Below are 25000 nucleotides of genomic sequence, written 5' to 3'. Positions count from 1 at the left end.
GATTGAAGAACCGCCCATATTGAGGTGCTCTCGTTTGGTGGAATATGAATCCCAATGGTATCGCTTAGAGGATGTGTTTCTTTAACATCGCGTATTTGTTTCGCTGGTCTTCCCCAAACAGGAATTTGGTGGAGGCAATCACCTCTGTTGAGCATAAGGCATGATATTCGGGCTTCAGAGCAGGTTTTAGTTGTTCCCGCCGAAGAGAAAGCTGCGTGACCTAACGCACTGGCTGGTTACGTGACCTAACATGGCAACAATGTCGAAGCCGGTTGGCCAGTATTTCTTTTTTGGTGGTACCATTCGCATCAATCACGAGTAGTTTGTCTGAATTTGCTAAATGTGTGGCCTTTTGCAGGGTCTGCTGTAAACTGGCCAGGCGAAGATAGCTCTTTCTTCTGAAGGCGTTAAGGAACCGCCTCATTTCGGGGCTAACCCGAGGAATTATCATCTCGGTATAGATTTCCGGGGGGTCGTATTTAGCCACCAGGTTTAACATTTTTTCCTGAGTTAATTTCTTTCCCAAGCGTTTGGTTGCCATTTCAGTTAGTGGTTTGTTTATAGGCGGCCCTGTCCTATTCTCGTCGCTAAATGCTGCAGCCATCCTTATTATAGCATTTGATCATCTGCTTGGACAGTCGTTTCACTTCCCTGTTACCTGCATTGAGCGACCGTTGGACCTCGTCGTCCGACGCTATTTTGCTCAATTCATCCGAATTTCCAATCGTCTCCGTCTTCATCTGAAGAGAGACTTGCATTTCGGGTGCGCTTTCGAGAGTGAGCGTCGAGGGCTTACAGCTTCGAATGAGCTTTCCCCGGTCAGGATACGTTGGCACAATTGCCCTAAAAGGGTAGACATTTTGCCTATATTGGCATTCAGCTTGTCGACAGCCAGCTCGAGCTTAGTATTGTCCCTCTGTGAGTCTTTTCCAGACGTGATTGTGCCCGGTGGGCTGTCGGCGGCGCTTTGCGAATCGTCTGCCACGGTTACTTGAATGTAAAATTTGGTTTGTAAAAACAGAAAACATTCCTAGGAACTTCCCAAACGCTTACCAAAAGGTGAAACCAATGGCTGTAAAAGAAAAAAATCTATCAAAACTCGCGGAGGGTCAAAATCCGTGCAGATCGACTAGAAAGCAGTAATGCAATTGACTAGTTAGCGCGTAAACGCTTCTCATGGAGCTCCGCAGTGACTAGGACTGGTGACGAGATAGAATTCAAAGGCGTAGTCTTTGTTCTTCACCCTGGCTGTGGTCACACTAGATAGCGAAAACTCTTGATAAACGCGTTATGTAATCACGATTCAATCTGCTCGTAAGTATGAAATGTCAAAGCTGTCGCCGGGTGAGAAGTTAGGACGCCTTCGCAATTAACATAAGTCTGGGACATCGCATAAACTTGAAAAGTTATAGTATCACGATCGCTGACCAAGTCATAACAGGCTTCGACTAGGTTGCATTTTACTTTTTGCGAAGGATAATTGCAAAAGCACGGTCTCGTCGATTCAAAAGGCTTCGAATGTTGCTGTGAGCTAACAACGTAGATAGCCAGCGGAACCGGATATACTTCTTCCACGCAGGCAAACAACGTGGACTACGTTTCCTGTTCAGACTCACCGCGAGCTTACAATGTGGGTTTTTCCACCGCCCCGGCGCTGTTTAGCGACGTTACTTAATAACTTTATATATATAGCGCTAATCCACTATTTGTCCTTAGTATTACAACAATGCGTACGTCAAATTACAGTTGAATCTATTACAATTCTACAAAAAATGTAAAAAATGCGAAAAAGTAATTAAAATTATATTATCAAAGTTCGTATCAGAAATAAACAGATTGCAGCCGACTAAACAGGAGATGACCTTTCAAGCAATTTGTAAAAACACTAGTCCCGAAATTGCGAAGCAAAGCACTAAAATTTGTGTCGCTGTTCGTGTGTCTAAGCGTGTGGCTATTGTTCTTTGGCGCCTTGCAACTGGGCAACTGGAGACACCTTCCGTAGAGGCCCCACGCAGGACGCAGCTCATTTCATTGGATCCCTTTAGGACGCAACTCTATTGTGTTTTACGTCATGGTCCACTGTTCCTTTTGTATTGTTCTTTGTGTCCATTGTTTTCTGAACCAATTCCCGGACTCGCTCCGAAAGCTGCGTGGCTGCTGTCCGTAGCACTGGGTTGCTGTTTGGCTGTGGTAAAACCACCGCGATAGAAATAGTGGATGCGATCACAAGAGCCCTAATTCGGTTATCACCCAGAATAATTTTTCCTACATAGCGAAATGAGGTACAGGAACGAATGGATGTATTTGAAGAGATTGTTGGTTTTCCGGAGGGCGTCGGGGCGATAGATGGCACTGACAAAGCTTTCAAAGGGCCAACGACGGACCGGGAGGACTACTTCGAAAACGCTTTTGGTAATGCTGGATGCAAAGCGAAGTTTTTGGACGTAAGCGTTGGATGCCCCGGCGGCATGCATGATGCTCGTGTCTTTAGGTACAGCAGGCTCTATGAATGAATCGAGAGTGGTGAAATACCCGGATAATTGGGAGGTTCCAAGTTCCGTCCCTGTTCCTTGGTGACGCAGCCCTGATCCGCTGTCAAAAGCCCTATTGAAGCATTATCCAGAAAATGCCGTCATTGATGCTACTGGACGAAGATTTTTAAAAGCGATGTCACTGCATGCAAGGCAACTGGTAAGAGTCGGCTTCAGGGTTTTGGACTGAGAACTGCAAGGGCGCTGGCGTTGTCTAAATATTGGAGGAAAATCCGCGAAAAGCTATCAGAACTTTATCAGAACTTTATCGCTTATTGGTTAACCGCGCACCGGTGGCTCAGTTGGTTGAGCACCGGGTTGTCAGGCGGGAGGTCGTGAGTTCAACTCCGGCCGGACCAATACTCAGGGTCAGTCTTTAAATAACTGAGGAGAAAGTGCTGCCTTTGTAATTACATCTGCAAATGGGTAGACTCTCTAGTCTTCTCGGATAAGGACGATAAGCCGGAGGTCCCGTCTCACAACCCTTCAATGTTCATAATCCTGTGAGACGTAAAAGAACCCGCACACTTGTCGCAAAGAGCAGGGCATGTAGTTCCCGGTGTTGTGGTCTGTCTTCTGTGGTGTATCATGGTTGGGATGGTAAATGCTCGGAGAAATTAGCTACACCAAGCTACTCTAAAAATCCGAGGGTAAATAAAGATGTATGATATATATGATATAATTACACAACGTTTGCGAGGACATGGCCATCATCAAGATAATCCACCAAATGTAGGAGGTATTCCCGTACCAGCGCCTGCCCTCTTCGCTCAGAGGCGAAACGACGAAGGGAAGAGGGTGCGAAATGTAATTAGAGATTTCTGTAAGGAGCCTCTTCGCCATTTTCAACAACAAATTAAATTAAATATTGCTAGTGCTAATCACCCTTACTTGCAGTCGAGGACTGAATTGCGAAGGGCGCGGCTCACGATATCGGACTGAAAGCATACAAAGGCGCCTCTGGCTGCCGCTGTACAGTCCATGTTTGATGGAGCACAGCACCACAGCCAGATGTTAATTAGCTGTGAATCGATTTTGATGAGGGAGGAAAACCGGAGTACCCGGAGAAAAACCCTCGAGTCAGGTTGAGATCGACTGAAACTCAACCCACATGCTAGCCGAAGCCAGAATTGAACCCCGGCTTGCAGTGGTGGGAGGCCCGATAGAAAACCACTAAGCCACCCTGACTCCCCTAATTTAGCTTTCCCTCCCCGATGAGTTACTGAAAACTACTTTTACTTTTTCTGCTTCTGAAGCATTGGAAAGAATAATAACAAATGAATTCAGTACCCTGATTATGTGTAACCAACAACAGTGGTTTTAGCTGCTGTTCTCTCTTAGTTTTATACATGATTATTTCAAAACAGGAACTTAAACGGAACGGGAAGGAAACCCAAACTATAAGTTCTTAATTTAGTTCTTTTTCAGGGGTTCAGTTAAAGACCGCATAAATTCCTGCAGGAGAGCATGTTCTGTATTTTGCATTTCTTTTTCTCGTGCCATAATTTACTCCGTCATCTCTTTGTCGTGAGACATGCTGTCCTTTAAAAACTTTTACCACATTTCTTGACTTTTGTCGCTTTTTAAAATGGACAGTGATCACCTTTCTTTATCTTCACTTTGGTCATCCTCTGACTCTTTTTGAACATGTGAGACAGGTGGCCTCACGTGTTCCGAGAGCTTCATAGGTAAGCTCAAAGTAAGGACTTATACTCTTATGGCGTCCTTGTACGAATCAGAAATATTTTAAAACTTTGTCTTGACTTGGTTCACATTCCTTGGTGTGATTCCTACAACACTACCACACGTCTCATTTTCTTCTTTAGGTCTACCGTCATTTCGATCACCCCAGATCTGCAGAAGCGTTTGTGTCTCTTCCTCGCCCCATTTTCATTCTGCTGGCAGAAATGATTAAATCTGAGCTTCCGTCGTTGTTTGGGGTTCGACAAGGTGTTTGAGACATCGTCGATCCACTACTAAATCCAGTAGAATTTACTGTGATGTTACACTTAAATACAATGACCCAGGTGATATAGATGTTGCCTGGACCTTACATGAGAGGTTCTATGGAAACCAGCTATGGATATTTAGGTAAAGCGAGGGCATTTTATCATGAGTAGAGCTTCCAGAATATTCTTCAGGAAGTTCGTCTTACATTTGCATTTTGTGTTTGCATCTCAAACAAAGATCACGGCTGCAAAAAAAAACGGCTCAAATGAAAGCCAAGAAGTTCGATCAATTCTTGTTCTAAAAATAACCCTGGGTGCCAGAGGAATTGAGTTGAATGAAAAAAAGAGCTTCAGTTCCATGCGGAAAGACAGTTCAGATTATCTAACCGATTTTGACAGACCTTTTGTGAACCAAGGCTTCCTGAGAGCATGTTTATTAGCTTTTATCCTTTTCACAGGAAAACAATCATTCTTGATCCCAATCCTCAAAATGAGATAGTTTACAATGATTGTTTCTGGCTAAATCTAATGCTAAACGCACATGGCAACTAATAAATGAAGTTTTATACGAGAGACAAAGTGCAAGTTAGATCCCGTCCAACTTTAAGTTTGGATCTATCTGATCCAAGGCAAATCGCTGAACATTTTTGTCAGTTCTTTACTAACATTGGCACAAATTTAATTTCTAGTATTCTGCCATCCTCAAAATTTCAACATTCCTTTTTGCCAGGGAATTTTGCAACTTCAATATTTTTCGACACAGCATCTGAACGTAAGATCATTGAGATTTGTCTTAGTTTTCGCTCTGGAACTGCTGTGGGATATGACCATGTTTCTATTGAATTAGTTAAGAGATTGTGCCCACCTCATCTGCCGCCCCATAACCCATATTATCATATGACCCGTAAGGCCCCGCGCGCGCTTTCATTGCAAAACTATTGAGAAAATCCCCGTATGAGGGCCGTACGCGATGGCGCGAGCAGGGCCGGAAAAAGCCGTCCGGCCCTGCTAGGATCGCGCACGGCCCTCATACGGGGATTTTTTCAATAGTTTTGCAATGAACGCGCGCGCGAGATGCGAACTAAAACAACTTTTCGGTCAAAATGAGCGACGTAAGTGAACATTCCGATTTTTGTTACTTGTAAAAAAAAAAAAAAAAAAAAGGAAAAGCGCGGTGGTCATATGATAAAATGCTTATTGACTGAGTTAGGTCGCGCCGGACGGGAAAATATTTGGCCTTCGGTCATGGCGCACGGACCTCGCTGCGCTCGGTTTGTACGCCATGACCTCGGGCCCAATATGTTCCCGTCCGGGCCCTCCCACTCAGTCAATAAGTACATATTATTTATCTGTCTTTGACCTCTGGAATTGTTCCTGATCAATTGAAAATTTCTCGTGTTATACCTTTATTTAAATCTCGGGCGAACAGTCAATTTTTTCTAATTATAGGCCTGTTTCTGTCCATCCTGCATTTTCTACAAAGAGTAATCTATAATCGTTTATTGGACTATTTTAATAAGCATAAAATACTGAATTTTTCATGCTTCCTTACGCGATTGCAAGAATTGCGTCCATAACTGCGAGGATCATAGCTTCACATGTAGGTATTTTTATTGATCTGTCCAAAGCTTTTGATACAGTTGACCACAATCTTTTATTGGATAATTATATAAATTATTCCATTATGGTATCAGCGGGGTAGCTCACAACTGGTTTACAAACTACTTACGTAACGTAACCGTGGCATCATTTGTTCAATTCAATGACACCACCTCTTCTTTTCGTCTTATAAAATGTGGTGGGCCTTTGCTTTTTCTGATTTATATCAATGATTTATGTGATGTCTCAAGAGATTTTGGCTTTTATTTCTTTTTGCCGATGATACAAACACATTCTTTTAATTCCCACAATAATGTTGATTTTCTTGAAACGACCCTGAATGAGGAGCTATTGAAACTAACAGATTGGTGCCAGGCCGGTAAGTTATCAGTAAATTATTCAAAGTCTAATAAATTTATGGTCGTTTTCAAGCAAAAAGCAAAATCTTGATCTTAAACTAGAATTAAGTAATTGTGCTATCGAACAAGTAAAGGAAACAATGTTTTTGGGTGTTATGCTTGATGAGGACTTCACGTGGAAACAACATATTGCTAACGTTGCAAGGAAAATTTCCACAGCAATCGGAATAATTTATAAATCAAGCTTTTGTCTTCCTGTTTCCTCATTACGTACCCTTTAAATTCCCTTTATTACAGCTTAGTTTATCCTTATCTCATATATTGTGTTTCCGTTTGGGTATCAACTTATCCTACAAACTTGAATCGCATTGTTATAATTCGTTCGTTTTATTTCTAAAAAGCCGTTACTTTGATGCTCACACTGATCCTGTACTTAAAGAATTTCACATATTGAAGTTTGCTGATATTCATTTGTTTTAAATGGGAAAATTCATGTATTTTTATATAGGCTTTCTTCCTGGTGTATTTAACAAAATGTTTTCAATGACTAATCAAGTCCATTCAAATAATACTAGAAATTCCAATACTTTCTACTTATTTCCTGCCAGAACGAGTATTAGACATTTTGCTTTAAGATTTCAGGGCCCAAGATTCTTCAATTTCCTACGTTAAAGTATTCACAGTTCTGCCTCTAATTCTCTTTTAAAATCTATATTGAAAGTATTTCTCCTTAGTTGATTCTCCTATATATAGACATTTTTGTATATTTATTTCGATGCTTTTTTATGTTTCTTTATGTTTAGTGTGTTTTGTTCTGCTTGCTTTTTTATCTTAATATATATTTTAATCTGAGTTCGTCGCTCATGTATTTAATGTGTAAGTAAGGAAGGAAGAGTAGCTTTTAGTAGCTTTTAGCGTTAACTCTTCGGAGACTCTTTTGGTGTTTTAGACGGATAATCAGAAGTGCGTAATGCGTGTGGGTGTGGGTGTGGCTGTGCGTGAGTATGCAGGACTACTTATGTCATTTTGGTTACGCTGTATTATAGATCTGTATTGTTAAGTAATTACTGTATAGTAGCAATGTAATCATGTATTTATATGCTTATATGTAAGTAATGTAAGTCAGTGATGTAAATTAAAAATTAAAAAAAAAAAAAAAAACAGGAAGGAAGCTCATAGTAATAAGGCCCCTAAGGTTTCTTTTTGAGCTTCATTGCCAGGAATAAGTGCTTTTTTGTGTGTGTAATTAATGTTAATATTATTCCTTTAACTACACATGGACTGGATTTACAAAAAAGGTACCTTCGTATAATGGGACAACTTAGCACTTTGGCAGAACTCATATTCCTGCTTATCATAGCTATGATTCCAGCAAGGACAAACTTTAACCTCCCCTAGCCTCAACAATGCCACTTGCAGATTTCACTCATGTTTAACGGAAGACTACATTTTACTAGTCCATGCATGAAGGACCCCTTGAAACCTTAAGGCTCAAACTGAGACCTTTTTCTTGCACTTAACCCACTACATAAAAGATGGGTTGACCGTTCCGGGTCATTTCATAGTTGTAGGCATTCGATTTCTTCAAAGCCCTGTCAACTATATGCTATGGTTTAATTTTGTTTTTAGTTTGAATTTTTTTCAAACCGGTTAAGTTCATTTTTTTTCAAACCAGTTTAAATTTCTTAAACTGATTTTTTTAAATCAATTGTCTAAGAAAGGGATTTTTCGTTTTTTCAGGGGTGTAGTTAAAATAACAGGGATTCGGTTTTCTGGGGGTTTGAGAAAGAACTAGACATCTTTTCCTCCCTTCTTCTCACCCACCCATCCATGATACTCCCTAGTACTTCTATCCTACCCCACCTTTCCTGCCCACCTCTAACCCCCCTTATGCCCACTCCCTCTACTCAACAGTACCCACAAACAATTCATATTCCTCAAGAATACTACTCATCAAAACTTGATCTTGAACTCACTTCCTCTGGATCTGCTATCTACTCTGAAATGTTTAGTAAATGTCGTCATGTAATGTAACACCATTATTTGAGATGTCTCCTTTGTTTATATGAGCTTATAATAAATTTGACCTGTCAGTTGCCTGAAGATCGCCAACCGGCGTGAAACTCGGAGTAGCGACAGCTGATCTTTGCCATATGTCTTTATTTTGTTTTTGCTCTACTTATAATGGTATTGAGCGCTCTTCATCTTCACACCATACTATAAACTTAATTGGTTACCCTATTTGGTATAAATATATATTGTTACTCTTGGCAAAAGAAATAAATCTGAACTCTAAATCTGAAACTCCCTCAAATATAATGCCCAATCAGTGAACTAGATTTAAACTTATTTCCCGCTTGGAATGAGGCTCCGGGCGCGTGCCACTAGAGGTATTTTGCGGCAGTCCTCTGTGGTTGCCTTCGTTTTGCGTAGCGTTTTCTCGGGCCTTGGAAACAAAAATTTCCTCTGGCACCCAGGGTAGTTCTAAAATTTCAAGTTTGTTTGCTTACCTCCGCTCAGGTTTCGATTTCTTTTCGCCAATTTGCTAACGCCAACAATAAACAGAAGGCAGTAATTTTAAGCTCGCAAATGATTGGCTCGCCGAACAACCTTGAGATAGAGCTCGAGACAAGGCTTTCCTTTCAATCTTAGCTCTTTGAGGTCTGCCACGTTTGGTCTCAATTACATCGCCGTCGACCGAGATCTCGAAATAGACTTGTTTTGTGGTCGCACACGAACTTTAGCTAAAGCGTGATTTAGCATGCCTTAATCCCGATTTAAAGACGTAGTGCGCCTACAACCGCGGTCACCGAAGAGGAAACTGGCACAGCAAAACAACACACGAGGCAGAATCCTTTGCACAACAAAAGCATGAGGTCATCCATTAGTCTGCCTTTGCGACTATCCGCCTTCGCTTGTATTCAGCCACTCCCAGGACAACCACGAGATCATTGCGTTCTCTATTTTGTCGAACACAATAATTGGCAAAAAATGGAAACATCCCAGATTCCTGTGACTTTGCGCTATTACGTATGTTATGAAATTAAAATTTCTCAACTGGAGGTAGCGGAATATGATGGCGTGATTTTTGATTGTTGAGACCTTGGACGACAATCGTCCATATGGCATGTGTATCTACGTGAATATCGATCCGCTCATGGTGCATTGTCCACTGCGCAAACTTGGTATAATTGACAAAAGATTGAAGATTTTGCGGAATAGGATGCGGCAACACAATAGTGACAATCCACTATGTGGAATTATGTCGAAGACCTTGCAATTTTGGGTCCCTGTTCTTTAGAAGTCTTATTTATACGAAGGAACCAGCTGCATTTTGGTTTGTTGCAAGCATCCACCAGTTATGTAAGTATTGTCTCTTCTAGTTTTGCTTTTCGATTTGGTTTTCACGACTGTGCATATATATGTATGTGTGTATGTATATTGATGTCTAGGATAGAGGTTAGGCTAAATTTGAAAAGTAAATCATTGGAAAAAGGTAGAGTTCCTATCGCGATATGTTGTGTTAGAGTAAGAGACTAAGAGCTAATAGGTTTCTGTCGAGACCTAAGTTGCACGGACAGAGGTATCTGCCGAACACCGAAGGACCAATGGTCGGCTTTCAGTTATTAGAGCCCGTGTTCAATTAGTCGTCTTTGAGTTGTGGTGGTGAAGGTCTTCCGTAATGAGGTCTAAACACCAGTTTATGAATGCTTAGCTTTTACTTAATCGGTCGAAGCACCGATTTTAATCAGTAAATGGTTAGCTTTCAGTTTTTTCTAATCAGTGTATGTGTACATTTATTATCACCGAACACTGATTAGCATAGATGAGAACGTTCGTTTTGCCTTCCTGAAAAATATCCCTTTCAATGTGTGGCGCACCATCTTAGTACATTTTTCTTGGGTTGCAATTTAATGTCATTTTTCTTTGCGATTTCAAGGAACAGTAAACTAAACCGTTATCTGGCATTGCAGCAATGTTTAAACCACAGAAATACAATCTAGTTAACGAAATTAGCAATCTAGAGGAAATCAGTTTTTTATTACGGTTTGGTGCTTCAGGGAAAGGTTAAATATAAGGTCGTTCGGCTCTTGTTCAAAACTGTGTCTAGCTGTGACAGACATTTTGTTTTTGCAGAAAAATCGGAAGACTAAGAGCGCTTTCCTTTTGTCAGAACTGGCCGGCCAGATCTGTCAGTTTGCAAAGAAAGTGCAACAGTTTGAACGAACGCTTGCTTGATAATTCCTCGCATTCTTGTCCGGCGGGAGCAGAATTTATCAATTGACTTAATTTGATTAGTGTGTGGATACGAATCCGCTGCAGATTCTCTACGCGGTATAAGCACTAGAATAATTGACCACAAGACAAATGCAAATGGACATACATTATTTTTGTACCTAATTATTGCTGGACATGCTTTTGGGTGAAATTCTCTCGAAGGTTTTATCACAATTAAAACAATCTATAGTAAAGGTAAAGTAATTAACGCACAAACGCCTGGAGCTGTAAGCTTTCAAAATAGAGAAAATTGCAGTTCTTGTTGTTTTTTAATAGGGTTTACATTCAAGGTTAACCGGTACAACCAAAAACGAATTTCAATGGGGATGTCGGCAATGTTATCCAACGATTGTTCTTATTAGACGATTTTGATACACTATTTCACACACCAGTTTCCAAGCCGCCATTTTGTGCACGAAGAACAAGCGATCTTGAGAAACGAAAGAAAGCAACAGGATTCAAAGGCGAATTTCAGTGGAAAAATCTACAAGGAAGCTTCCTTCTTGTAGCCTTATAAGTCCTTTGCAATTAACACTATTAAAGGAGTACTTGATATTCCTTGTTTGTCTTTGGATTTAACTGCCATAACACAATTTTCAAGCTACTGAACATTCCGTGAATCCAACAAATTGTTGATGAAGGGATGGATTTTACTGTATCTCATAGACTTTTTCAATTGCTCATAATTTATAGTCATCAATTCAAATGATCACCTACTCGCACTAACATTGTCAGACGGAGAACACGACGCATTTGTCAGAATTATTTACTATCAGAAAATGTTCTTATTGCTTTGGGAAGAGAGTTGCTGGTCTGGCTTTAAGATGCGCAACTTTGAGTTGTTTGGTTTTGGATAGAAGAAATTAATTTGAGTTTCAGATAAGATATCAAAGGTATCGATTTTTTATCAAGATATGCAACAAGTTCAAACAGTATAGGTCGGTCAATAAGTCTCTAACATGGTTCAACTTCACACAAAATTTATAAATTGTTACAATAGATTCCCAGATCTATAACGTTGACATTTAATACCCTGGATATCATCCGATTTACTGAAAAAGAAACTTAAAAATTGAAATGAGTAGAGCCGTTGCTCAGAAATTTGAAGTACAAGATACACAATCGGGTCATACCAAGGCGAGGAACGTAAGATTACTTTGCAGTTACACGAAAATCCTTCTCCCAGCTAATTAAGCGTACGTCAAGTTGCTACCTGCGAACCTCGAAAACGTTATAAAATGAATATTTTCAAAGCAACGTCTTGGGGCCCAATAAACTGCTCCTGATTTAAAATTGGATCACTTTCTAGCTCACTAATCGTCGCATGGAACCGGAAACCAGTTGATGGGTTGCAAACGTGAATCAACAGTTACTGTTTCTTGATGTCATAGTAAACGAATCTCTCCCAACCATGTATATTTGCCAAACGGAATTCTTTGCTGTATGGAGTTAGGTCTTACACGAATCTTTGTGCGTAATTTGCACGGAGAATCTGTCTTAACTGATTGTTTCATGGTGACTTTATACGCAATGCATTTTGTTACTCGTCTGTAACTTACAGAAGGTCTCCAAGAACGCTCAATAGAGAAAAAGAAACGAAAAGCCAGAAGGAGATTGGGAAAGAAGAACTTTGAAAGTTATGTTGTGTGCATGGAATTTGGTTACAAAGAAGGTGTTGAGAAATGAAGTCAACCATGCACGGCTTGAATTCTTTTCATGACTCAATGTGAATTCTCATCTATATTCCAAGGTCATTTGTTAACGGTAACTTTAGCTCATTTTTTGCCCGAACGGAGGAACGAAACGAACAAAAGGAACGAAAGGAACGAAAACAGATATCAGTGATTCTATCTGTAAATATCAGTCATTTGAGGAGGTTTCCAAAAAATCCCAACGAATTTCTATACATATAACACCCATTTGTGTGCTCCATGATCTGCAAGTCTGAATCTATTTTCAGATACGTAGTTAAATTTCTTTACTTTGCTTCGAGCTTGTTAAGCGGAGAATTTGTCATTTCAACGTATCTAATCGAAATCAGTCCTTCGACTGTATTTTCCATGCGGTGATACAATACATGTAGATGACAGAAATTCACTTTTCCTTCGACAACTTCGCTCTTATGGGTGACATGATACAACTAAATCGAAAGATGTGGTACTCAAGAAGAAGCGATAAATAACGTAATATGTCAGAGTCCAACCAAATCTTCGTTGAGTTTCGTTCAAACATGGATGCTTCCTTTCGTCAGACTTCGTTTTAATTCGTTAAGTTACATGCTTAAGTCACTGCAAGTACTATTTTATTATCGTAACATTTCGCAGCCGCAGTTCAGATTGTTGGCAGAAATATCTCTTTATGCCATGCACTGATGAATCACAATTCTGAAGAGCAGAGTAACAGGAAGGAGGTAAAGAAATTAACGGGGCAACTCTTGTAAGCTTTCAAAATGGGGAAAAGTGCAATTCTTGTTCTTTTTTAATAGGGTTTACATTGAAGGTTAACACACTCATTGGTACAACAAAAACGACAATGTTATCCAAGGATTGTCCTTATTAGTCGATTTGCGAAGCACTAATCCAATGATACCCTCTTTTACACACCAGTTTCCCAGCTGCAATTTTGCTCACGAAAAATATGCGATCTTGGGAAATGGGAGAATGCGACAGGAGTCAAAGGTGAATGTCAGTACTCGTCAGAATTCTTTAAAGGATGGTCATAGAGAAATATGGCTTTAAGTAAGAATTACATCCAGTGACTTCTTTGAGCGTTGGAATCTTTTGTTGAATTTTTTTTTTGCAGTAGCGAAGCTAGGGATTGTTATCAATTGATCCGCAGACTTTGAGGGAGTGGTTTTATTAAAAGTAGCGAAGATGTAATTGCAAACATAACATGGAAGAGGTGTTGTTTATTCTCCGTATCGACTATTTGCTTCCTAACATCATACTTACCTTCGCTGCTGGAATATTTACATCGAACCAAGCATGAAAAGCATCTACACTATGAACACTATTAAAGCGGTACTTAATTAAATATTTCGTCCTTTGCCTTTAGATTTGACTGCCATAACACAATTTTCAAGCTACTGAACATTCAGTGAATGCAACAAATTGTTGATGAAGGGATGGATTTTACTGTATCTCCTAGACTTATTCGAATAATTGTTCATAATTCATAGTAATCAATTCAAATGATCAGCTACTCGCCCTAAACATTGTCAGACGGAGAAGACGACGTATTTGTCAGACTGATTTACTATAAGAAAATGTTCTTATTGCTTTGGGAAGAGAGCCTTGCTGATCAGGTTTTAAGATGCGAAGCTTTGAGTTGTTTGGTTTTGGATAGAAGAAATTAATTTGAGTTTTAGATAAGATACCAATGGTAGCCATTTTTAATCAAGATATGCAACTAGTTTAAACAGTGTAGGTTGGTCAATAAGTCTCTAACATGGTTCAATTTCACGCAAAATTTATAAATTGTTACAATAGATTCCCAGATATATAACGTGGACATTTAATACCCGGGATATCATCCGGTTTACTGAAAAAGATACTTATAAATTGAACTAGAGCTGTTGTTCAGAAATTCGAAATACAAGATAGACAGTCGTACCATACCAACGCAAAGAACGTAAGATTACTTTGCAGTTACACGAAAATCCTTCTCCCTGCTAATGAAGCATAAGTCAAGTTGCTACCTCCGAACCTCAAAAAAGTTACAAAATGAACATATTCAAAGGAAAGTTTCGTTGAAACCTTGGTTGTTTTCTTTTGTCAGACTTACTTCGTTTTGTCAGACTTACATGTACATGCTTCGTTTACTGCAATGACTTTTAATGTCGCAATATTTCGCATCCGCAGTTCAGATTTTTGGCAGAAATATTTCTTCATGCCATGCACTGATGAAACACAATTCTGAAGAGGAGAGTAACAGGAAGGAGTTAAAGAAATTAGCGGAAAAACTCTTGTAAGCTTTAAAAATGGAGAAAAGTGCAGTTGTTGTTCTTTTTTGTTGGGTTTACATTGAGGGTTAACACACTCACCGGTACAACAAAAACGAATTTCAATGGGAATGTCGGCAATCATGTTTTCGGAGGATTGTCCCTATTAGACGATTTGTGAAGCACTTATTCAATGATAATCTATTTCACACACCAGTTTCCAAGCTGCGATTTTGCGCACGAAGAATATGCGATCTCGAGAAACTTAAGAACGCGACAGGATTCAAAGGGGAATCTCACTTCTCGTCAGAGTTTTTTAAAAGATGGTCATAGGGAAATATAGCTTTAAGTAAGAATTACATCCAGAGCTTATTTCGAGCGCCGGAATCTTTTGTCGAATATTTTCTATTGTAGCGAGTCTAGGGATTGTTAGCCACTGATCCGCAGACTTTGATGTAGTGATTTTATTAAAAGTAGCGAAGATATAATTGCAAACATAGTGTTAACATAGAAGAGGTGTAGTTTATTCTGCGTATCGATTATTTGCTTCCTAACACCATACTTCCCTTCGCTGTTGGGATATTTACATCGAACCAAGCATGGAAAGCATGATTAGTGTGTGGATACGAATCAAAAATATTGCAAATGAGATTTACAAGTAACCAATTACGATAGCAAATTGGTGACTTCTCGAAATAATTCCGGGTTAAAGACACTTCGTGTATGACTCCTTAGCCGATTCTCTACACTGTATAAGCACCAGAATAATTGACCACAAGACAAATGGAAATGCACATGCATAATTTTTGTAGCTAATTATTGCTGAACATGCTTTTGAGTGGGATTTCTCTTGAACGTTTTATCACAATTAGAACAATCTATAAGGAAGCTTGCTTCTTGTATCCGTATAAGTCCTTTGCAATTAACACTATTAAAAGGGCACTTAATTAAATATTCCTTCGTTTGTCTTTGGATTTAACTGCCATGACACATTTTCAAGCTACTGAACATTCAGTGTATCAAACAAATTGTTAATGAAGGGGTGGATTTTACTGTATCTCATAGACTTATTCGAATAATTGTTCATAATTCATAGTCATCGATTTAAATGATCAGCTACTCGCCCTAACATTGTCAGACGGAGAAGATGACGTATTTGTCAGACTTATTTACTATCAGAAAATGTTCTTATTGCTTTGGGAAGAGAGTTGCTGCTCTGGCTTTAAGATGCGCAACTTTGAGTTGTTTGGTTTTGGATAGACGAAATTAATTTGAGTTTCAGATAAGATACCAATGGTAGCCATTTTTTATCAAGATATGCAACTAGTTCAAACAGTATAGGTCGGTCAATAAGTCTGTAACATGGTTCAACTTCACGCAAAATTTGTAAATTGTAACAATTGATTCCCAGATATATAACTTGGACATTTAATACCCTGGATATCATCTGGTTTACTGAAAAAGATACTTAGAAATTGAACTGAGTAGAGCTGTTGTTCAGAAATGTGAAATACAAGATACACTGTCGTATCATACCAACGCGAAGAACGTAAGATTACTTAGAGGTTACACGAAAATCCTCTTGCCAGCTAATTAAGCTTAAGTCAAGTTCCTTCCTGCGAGCCTCGAAAACGTTATAAAATGATTATTTTCAAAGGAACGTTTTGTGGCCCAATAAAATGCTCCTGATTTAAAACTGGATCTCTTTCTAGCTCCCTGATCGTCGCATAGAGCCGGAAACCAGTTGATGGGTTGCAAACTTGAATCAACAATTACTGTTTCTTGATATCATAGTAAACAAATCTCTCCCAACCATAGCAAATAAATTTATATTTGCCAAACGGAATTCTTTGCTGTGTGGAGTTAGGTCTTACACGAATCTTTGTGCGTAATTTGCACGGAGACCTCGTACGAATGCATTTTCGTATTCGTCTATAACTTAGAGAAGGTATATAAGAACGCTCATTAAATAAAAAGAAATGAAAAGGGAGAAGGAGAATGATTTGGAAAGAAGAACTCTGAAAGTTATGTTGTGTGCATGGAGTTTGGATACAAAGATGTTTTTGGGAAATGAAGTTAACCCTGCACGGCTTGAATTGAATTTCTTTTCATGACTCAATGTGAATTCTCATCTATATTCCAAGGTTATGTGTTAACGGTAACTGTTACTTAAGGAACGAAAACAGATATGAGTGATTCTGTCTGTAAATATCAGTAATCTGAGGAGGTTTCCAAAAAAATCCCAACGAATTTCTACATATATAACACCCATTTGTCTGTTCCTTGATCTTCAAGTCTGAATCCATTCCCAGATACGTAGTTAAATGTCTTAACTTTGCTACTGGCTTGTTAAGCGGAGAATTTGTCATTTCATTGTATATAATCGAAACCCGTCGTTCGACTGTATTTTCTATGCCCTTTTACAATAGATGACAGAAATTCACTTTTAGTTCGACAACTTTGTTCTAACGGGTGACAGGATACAAAGAAGTCGAAAGATGTTGTACTCAAGAAGAAACAAGAAGTAACTTAATATGTTAAAGTCGAAAAAAATCTTCGAAGCGAGCAATTGCCACCGATATTTTACTACCATGCGTTGTTCATTACTCTTTTTGCAACAAGTCAACGAGACAGTACACTTAAGAGAATGAACGGGTGAATTGGATGTTCGAAGGCTCTAAAATGTGAAATGCTAAATATGCACTAGGAGTCCGAAAGGATGGCTTAAAATTAATTGAATTCTTGCTTACCCGTTCACCTCACCCATGTTTTGTCTTTTATCTCCACTTGAAAGAAAAATAAAAATAAAAACGAAGCTACAAATTTATACATATATATATTTGTCGAGAGGTCCAACAAGAAAGGGTTGGTTTAGTCAACGATCCTTAATTGAAACTTACGCTCGCAATAGGTAAATTAGAATAGCATAGAGCCCAAGATATAGACATCAGCCGTGGGTTCAAGTCTCGTTCAAACCTTGCCCCAGTTGTTCAAACGATGGATAGCGCTATCCGCCGGATAAATCACTATCCACTGGGAGTGGATAACTCAGTTGGCTTTGCTAGTGTTTATCCGCTGGATAGTGGTGTATCCGGTGAATAGCGCTATCAATCGTTCGAACAACTGGGGCCTGGTTGTTTTCTTTTGTGAGACTTCGTTTTGTCAGACTTACATGCTTCGGTCACTGCAATGACTTTTAATATCGTAACATTTCGCATCCGCAGTTCAGATTTTTGGCAGAAATATTTCTTCATGCCATGCACTGATGAATCACAATTCTGAAGAGGAGAGTAACAGGAAGGAGGTAAAGAAATTAGCGGAAAAACTCTTGTAAGCTTTCAAAATAGAGAAAAGTGCAGTTGTTGTTCTTTTTTATTGGGTTTACATTGAGGGTTAACACACTCACCAGTACAACAAAAACGAATTTCAATGGGAATGTCGGCAATCACGTTCGGAGGATTGTCCCTATTAGACGATTTGTGAAGCACTTATTCAATGATAATCTATTTCACATACCAGTTTCCAAGCTGCAATTTTGTGCACGAAGAATATGCGATCTCGAGAAACTTAAGAACGCGACAGGATTCAAAGGGGAATCTCACTTCTCGTCAGAGTTTTTTAAAAGATGGTCATAGGGAAATATAGCTTTAAGTAAGAATTACATCCATAGCTTATTTCGAGCGCCGGCCGGTATCTTTTGTCGAATATTTTCTATTGCAGCGAGTCTAGGGATTGTTAGCCACTGATCCGCACACTTTGATGTAGTGGTTTTATTAAAAGTAGCGAAGATGTAATTGCAAACATAGTGTTAACATAGAAGAGGTGTAGTTTATTCTGCGTATCGAATATTTGCTTCCTAACACCATACTTCCCTTCGCTGTTGGGATATTTACATCGAACCAAGCATGGAGAGCATGATTCGTGTGTGGATACGAATCAAAAATATTTTAAATGAGATTTACAAGTAACCAATTATGATAGCAAATTGGTGACTTCTCCAAATAATTCCGGGTTGAAGACACTTCGTGTATGATTCCTTAGCCGATTCTCTATACTGTATAAGCACCAGAACAATTGACCACAAGACAAATGCAAATAGTCATGCTTTTGGGTGAGATTTCTCTCGAAGGTTTTATCACAATTAGAACAATCTATAAGGAAGCTTGCTTCTTGTATCCTTATAAGTCCTTTGCAATTAACACTATTAAAGCGGTACTTAATTAAATATTTCTTGTTTGTCTTTGGATTTAACTGCCATAACACTGAACATTCAGTGAATCAAACAAATGGCTGATGAAGGGAAGGATTTTACTGTATCTCATAGACTTATTCAATTGTTCATAATTCATAGTCATCAATTCAAATGATCAGCTACTCGCGTAGACAGAGAAGACGACGCATTTGTCAGACTTATTTACTATGAGAAAATGTTGTTATTGTTATTAAAAAGAGTTGCTGATCTGGCTTTAAGATGCGCAGCTTTGAGTTGTTTGGTTTTGGATAGACGGAATTTATTTGAGTTTTAGATAAGATATCAATGGTAGCCATTTTTAATCAAGATATGCAACTTGTTCAAACAGTATAGGTCGGTGAATAAGTCTCTAAAAAATAACATGGTTGAAATTCACACAAAATTTATAAATTGTTACAATAGATTCCCAGATATAAAACGTAGACATTTAATACCCGGGATATCATCCGGTTTACTGAAAAAGAAACTTAAAAATTGAACTTAGTAGAGCTGTTGTTCAGAAATACATAGTCGTGTCATACCAAGGCGAAGAACGTGAGATTACTTTGCAATTGCACGAAAATCATACAAGTTGATGGGTTGCAAACTTGAATCAACTATTACTGTTTCTTGATGTCATAGTAAACAAATCTCTCTCAAGCATAGCAAATAAATTTATATTTGCCAAACGGAATTCTTTGCTGTGTGGAGTTAGGTCTTACAAGAATCTTTGTGCGTAATTTGCACGTAGAATCTGTCTTGAATGTTTGTTTCATGGTGACTTTATACGCAATGCTTTTCCTTATTCGTCTATAACTTATTGATGGTATCTAAAACCGCTCAATAGGGAAAAAGAAATGTAAAGCGAGAAGGAGATTTGGAAAGAAGAACTCTGAAAGTTATGTTGTGTTCATGGAGTTTGTTTACAAAGATGGTGTTGGGAAGTGAAGTCAACGCTGCACGGCTTGAATTCTTTTCATGACTTAATGTGAATTCTCATTCCAGGGTTATGTGTTAACGGTAACTATTTCTTCAGGAACGAAAACAGATATGAGTGATTCTATCTATAAATATATCAGTCATCTGAGGAGGTTTCCAAAAACCCCAACGAATTTCTACATATATAACACCCATTTGTCTGTTCCTTTATCTTCAAGTCTGAATCCATTCCCAGACACGTAGTTAAATGTCTTAACTTTGCTACCGGCTTGTTAAGCGGAGAATTTGTCATTTCATTGTATATAATCGAGATCAGTCCTTCGACTGTATTTTCCATGCAGTGATACAATAGATGACAGAAATTCACTTTTAGTTCGACAACTTTGCTCTTACGGGTGACATGATACAACGAAATCGAAAGATGTTGTACTCAAGAAGAAACAAGAAGTAACTTAGTATGTTAAACTCGAAAAAAATCTTCGAAGCCAGCAGTTGGCACCGATATTTTACTACCATGCGTTGTTCATTGCTCCTTTTGCAACCAGTGAACGAGACAGTACACCTAAGAGAATTAAAAGTTGAATTGAACGTTCGAAGGCTCTAAACTAAATATAAATAAATATGCGTTAGGAGTCCGAAAGGATGGCTTACAATTAATTGAATTATTGCTTACCCGTTCACCTCACCCATCTTTTTTCTCTTATTTCCAGTTGAAAAAAAACGAAAAATTAACCCATAAATATATATATTTGTCCTGAGGTCCCACAAGAAAGGGTTGGTTTAGTCAAAGATCTTTAATTTAAACGTTCGCTCGCAATAGCTCAATTTGAATAGCGGCATAGAGCCCAAGATATATTCATCGGCCGTGGGATTAAGTTTCGTTCAAACCTGGTTGTTTCCTTTTGTCAGGCTTCGTTTTTAACTTTTTAAGTTACATGCCTCAGTCTCTGCCATGACCACTTCAATATCGAATTATTTCACATCCACAGTTCAGATATATTTGGCAGAAACATTTCTTCATGCCCTGCACTGATGAATCACAATTATGAAGAGCAGGGTAACAGGAACGAGGTAAACAAAATAAATGGAGAAACTCTTGTAGCTTTTCAAAATCGAGAAAAGTACAGTTCTTGTTCTTTTTTAAATAGGGTTTACATTGAAGGTTACATCCAGTGTTTTTTTCGAGCGCCGGAATCTTTTGTCCAATATTTAGCGAGGCTAGGGGATGTTATTAGCAATTGATCCGCAGACTTTGATGGAGAGATTTCCTTGCCCTGCTTTATGCTTTCCAATGTCCCAAACGGGGTACCCTTTAGTGGAGCTGAGTGTTTGTTCCCAGCTTGTTGGTTGGCCATAGGATACAGCTGTCAAGCCTATTCAGGCTCTGAACGGCGCGTGTCATAACCTTGATTGATTACAAGTTTCTCATGGCTAACAAATTTTGACAATGCCTTCCGCTACATTTTCCGGTAGCACAAGTTCATTGGTTATGATGATTCTCTTACTAGGAAAGCAAAACACTGAAAACCCTGCAACCACGGATTAAAGGGTATCCATGGTACTGAACTGAGTGTGACTTGGCTTCCCAGCAGATATCACTGAAGCACGATGCAGAAGACAACATGTTCAGTGGAGGCGGAATAATAATCGTAGTTTTCAATAAGCTGGAATTTGGTAGACGTACTTTCGTACAGAGCCCGTACAATTAAACAACAGTTGCAGCAGAAGCTAAATGATTCCAATTCATTTGGCATCTGGAAATGGGTTCTTAAGGTCTAACTCATGATGAGAACTTATTTTATCACGTTAAGTACAGATCATGCTAATTGGGTAGAACACGGCATTGAGGTGAAATGTCAAATGTTCATTTCCATGGCGAATATTGCCGAACAAGGTCCTGAGAATTAGTGTTCATCGATGTTTGGTCCCCTTACGTGCTTGCATTTCACTGAATTGGTATCTAGCGCCCGGCCGTGTTTGAAATATGTTTTTGCGTAGACTGCTAGATGACGCCCGTGAGGAGTATTTGGTACTGAGTTGTGTTCATGCTTCAATGAATGCCTGCTTTAACTTAAGAAAGTTAGAAATTGGCTCATAACCTCTTGAGATATTCTCAGCCCATATCATAAATTCAGTTTCATTGCGAAAAGAAGAATGCAGCTTGAAGATATTTTGACTGGACTTCTGTGCAAACAATCAATTCCCGACTGAAATAACATCAATGATGCAAAGATGACAGACAGTCGAATATTGGCTATTTCCATGCAAAGATTATGCTACGAATGCAGAAAATTCAATTTCTACCTGACAATTTTCGAGGTCGCTGCCTCGACACGCTTAGTGTATTACAATAGCGAATTATTGAAATGTAATGCTTTATTTAGGGTTGTACTAATAAAGGAATTAGCGACAAAGCCCAGCATTCCTCTTGTGATTAAATGTTTCCACATACCTGCTAATATGATGAGGTATATCCGCGTGCCATATTCAAGAGCAAGATTACCCTTGACTGTATATCGCTTTTTGAGAAAGATTACTCCTTCTCAGGCTAATTAAGGGCGTGGCTGAGCCACTACAAAGGACCCCCGCAGGGAATTTAGAAACTCCTATTTTTAATGAATTAAACAAAGTTTATTGTTCAATAGATTGATCACGTTTTTCATGTGACTGGGTTAAACGAATGCCATTTGTGACATTTGTGACAGTGCTTGTCAGTACCACGTGATATCACTTGCCCTGTGACTTCACAAAATGAGTATTCAATGATAAGGGGAAGTTCCGCCTCATAATTTTGAAACCCTTTGGCAAAAAATTAATAAGCAGAACTGTGCGGGTCCGCAAATGATCCCAACCTCGTTCCCAGGGACTCCATGCACAGAGACCCTGGGGACGAGGTTGAAATGATCCCAGGACCGCAAATGATCTCAGAACAGCAAACGATCCCCAAACTGAACCGCAAATGATCCCGGAACGCAAATGATGCCCATTTTGGACCGCAAATGTCCCCGAAAAAAAAGAGAAGTAAGGAATGGCATGGAGGGTGGAATGGTCGGCATAGAAAATTAATGTGAAGAGTGCTCAGAACAGGTTCTGCCTCATTATAGTTTTTCAGAAAGACTGCATTTTGTTTCTTACCATGCTGTTATAAATTTGCCACATTTAATTATCGGATACAATCATCAAACAATTAACTTGGACGCAGTTTTAATTGATTGTGACGAGGGGCCCGTTTCTCGTACCCTGCGTTTGTTTGCCAGATTTGTTCGAATATCCCGACTGTTTGTTGGAGAAACGGGCCCCTGGTCACAATCAGTTTAGAATTGCGTCCAAGTTAGTTTTTGATGATTGTATCCTATAATTAAATGTGGCAAATTTATAACAGCGTGGTAAGAAACAAAATGCAGTCTATCTTGAAATCTATAACGAGGCAGAAACCTGTTGTGAGCCATGATTTAAGGTGGTTTTAATAAATTAAAATAAGAGCTCTTCACATTAATTCGCTATCCAGACCATTCCAGCCTCCATGCCATTCCTTACTTTTTTTCGGGATCATATGCGGTCCAAAATGGTGATAATTTGCGTTCCGGGATCATTTGCGGTCCAATATGGGGATCATTTGTGGTCCCGGCATCATTTGCGGTACAGTTTGGGAATCGTTTGTGGTTCTGGGATGATTTGCGGACCGGTACAGAACTACTTGAGTCTTGTTCTGCTTTGTATGGTCACATTTGTAATTTCAATGAGCACGTTGGCAAACCAGGATCGGATCGGATCGGATCGGATCGGATCGGATCGACAAAACTAGGACCGGATCAATAACAAAATTCCCGCCAAAAGTAGACAAATGAGGTCCCTGGGTTACCAGTTAAAGTTACTTCCCACCTTGGCGGGTGTCCTTTGGGAAAAATTTCGTATGCGCCTTAGTTTTAATAAAATCCTTACAAACTATACATCAGAAGAAAGCTTAATAAATGTAGACAGTTTTTTATGCAAGGGCTGGCTGAACAAAGAACAATTGCCGGATCTTCCGAGATCTGACCAGCAAATAATATTTAGACTAAAAACTAAATAATTATGCAAAAAAATAATTATGCAACTCCCTGAAGAAGTCAGGCCGCGCCTGACGAAATATTGCTCAAACAAAAAATATATATCCTCCAGACGTACAACCAGCCTTGCATAATTATTTTGTTTTTGTCATAATGGCTGATTTTTGAGATGATTATAAAAAGGGCTAAAAGTTACTAAAAATCTTTAAGAACAAAAACGTTTTCGACCGTACGGTTAACATCAGTGGTAGTCTTAATAAGTGTAGTTTACCTAAAAAAATATCGTTTAACCGAGTTACCCTTTTAGTAATTGTTAGGAGCCGGTAAGAGGTGAAACCACCGAGGGTTCTTTTATCGAATTTATTGGGTATCGGATGCCGCGGCACGAGCAAAATGACTTTACAGTGTTATTCACAAGCCATCAATCAACGAGAGTGTGTCAGGCTTTTTCGATATTCTGATTGGTTGTCTAGATATCCGCATCTAATGTTGGAGTAGCTAAAACTATGGGAGACCTGTTGTGTAAATGGACGCCACGCGAAAACATTTTAAATATCGAAATTTCCCGACACAATTTTGTCGCTTCATGCCTTGTGAATAACATTGTGCAGTCATTTTACTCGTGCTGTGGCATCAGATACCCGATAAATTGAATGGAAGAACCCTCGGTGGTTTCACATCTTACCGGCTCTGATCCTGACACTTCTCGAATGTAGTTTTCGACGGCAAAAACTGCGGCCTCCTCGCCAATGCTAACGTTAGGACTAAATGACAGGTACAATTGCGTGTCGTCGGCGTAAGCACGTGAACTCCAGATTAGAAAACAAATTATTATATAGATACTGATGAAGTACCAGGATTTCTCCTTTTACTAAAAAATCATATCTTCACCGCGCGCAGTGAACATATCATTTTTATCTTTCAGCGGTGAGGATATAGGTGTCGACATGGTAACGAACACGATTAGCCAATAAAATGCGAGCTTCGTCTTCAAAGATACTTTTGTGCTTCAGTATAATGCCTCTCTACTACATTAAAGTTTTTATTGCCCAATTTTAAATTATCATGATTTGCTTTTCATAACTTTCATATCTTGTTACATGTTACACAACATGCGTGTTTTAG

At 39.0% G+C, this 25000-nt stretch overlaps 1 protein-coding gene and 1 long non-coding RNA gene across 2 annotated transcripts in view; one reads left to right on the top strand and one right to left on the bottom strand.

Moving 5' to 3' along the window:
* Positions 1 to 22321, bottom strand: part of LOC138017448 (uncharacterized) — a 31141-nt gene extending 8820 nt beyond the window's left edge. Inside the window, exon 1 of the mRNA XM_068864533.1 lies at positions 22279 to 22321. The gene's annotated coding sequence lies outside the window, so the exon portion shown is untranslated. The remainder of the gene's footprint in view (positions 1 to 22278) is intronic.
* LOC138016356 (uncharacterized) lies at positions 8969 to 22240 on the top strand. The gene is made up of 2 exons (XR_011125776.1): positions 8969 to 9801; positions 21335 to 22240. It is a non-coding gene; the product is annotated as an uncharacterized lncRNA (long non-coding RNA).
* Positions 22322 to 25000: the final 2679 nt, after the last annotated feature.

The sequence above is a fragment of the Montipora capricornis genome, chromosome 9 (assembly GCF_036669925.1).
Source record: "Montipora capricornis isolate CH-2021 chromosome 9, ASM3666992v2, whole genome shotgun sequence".
Classification (NCBI taxonomy): domain Eukaryota; kingdom Metazoa; phylum Cnidaria; class Anthozoa; order Scleractinia; family Acroporidae; genus Montipora; species Montipora capricornis.
This window is presented reverse-complemented; position numbering and strand designations above follow the sequence as displayed.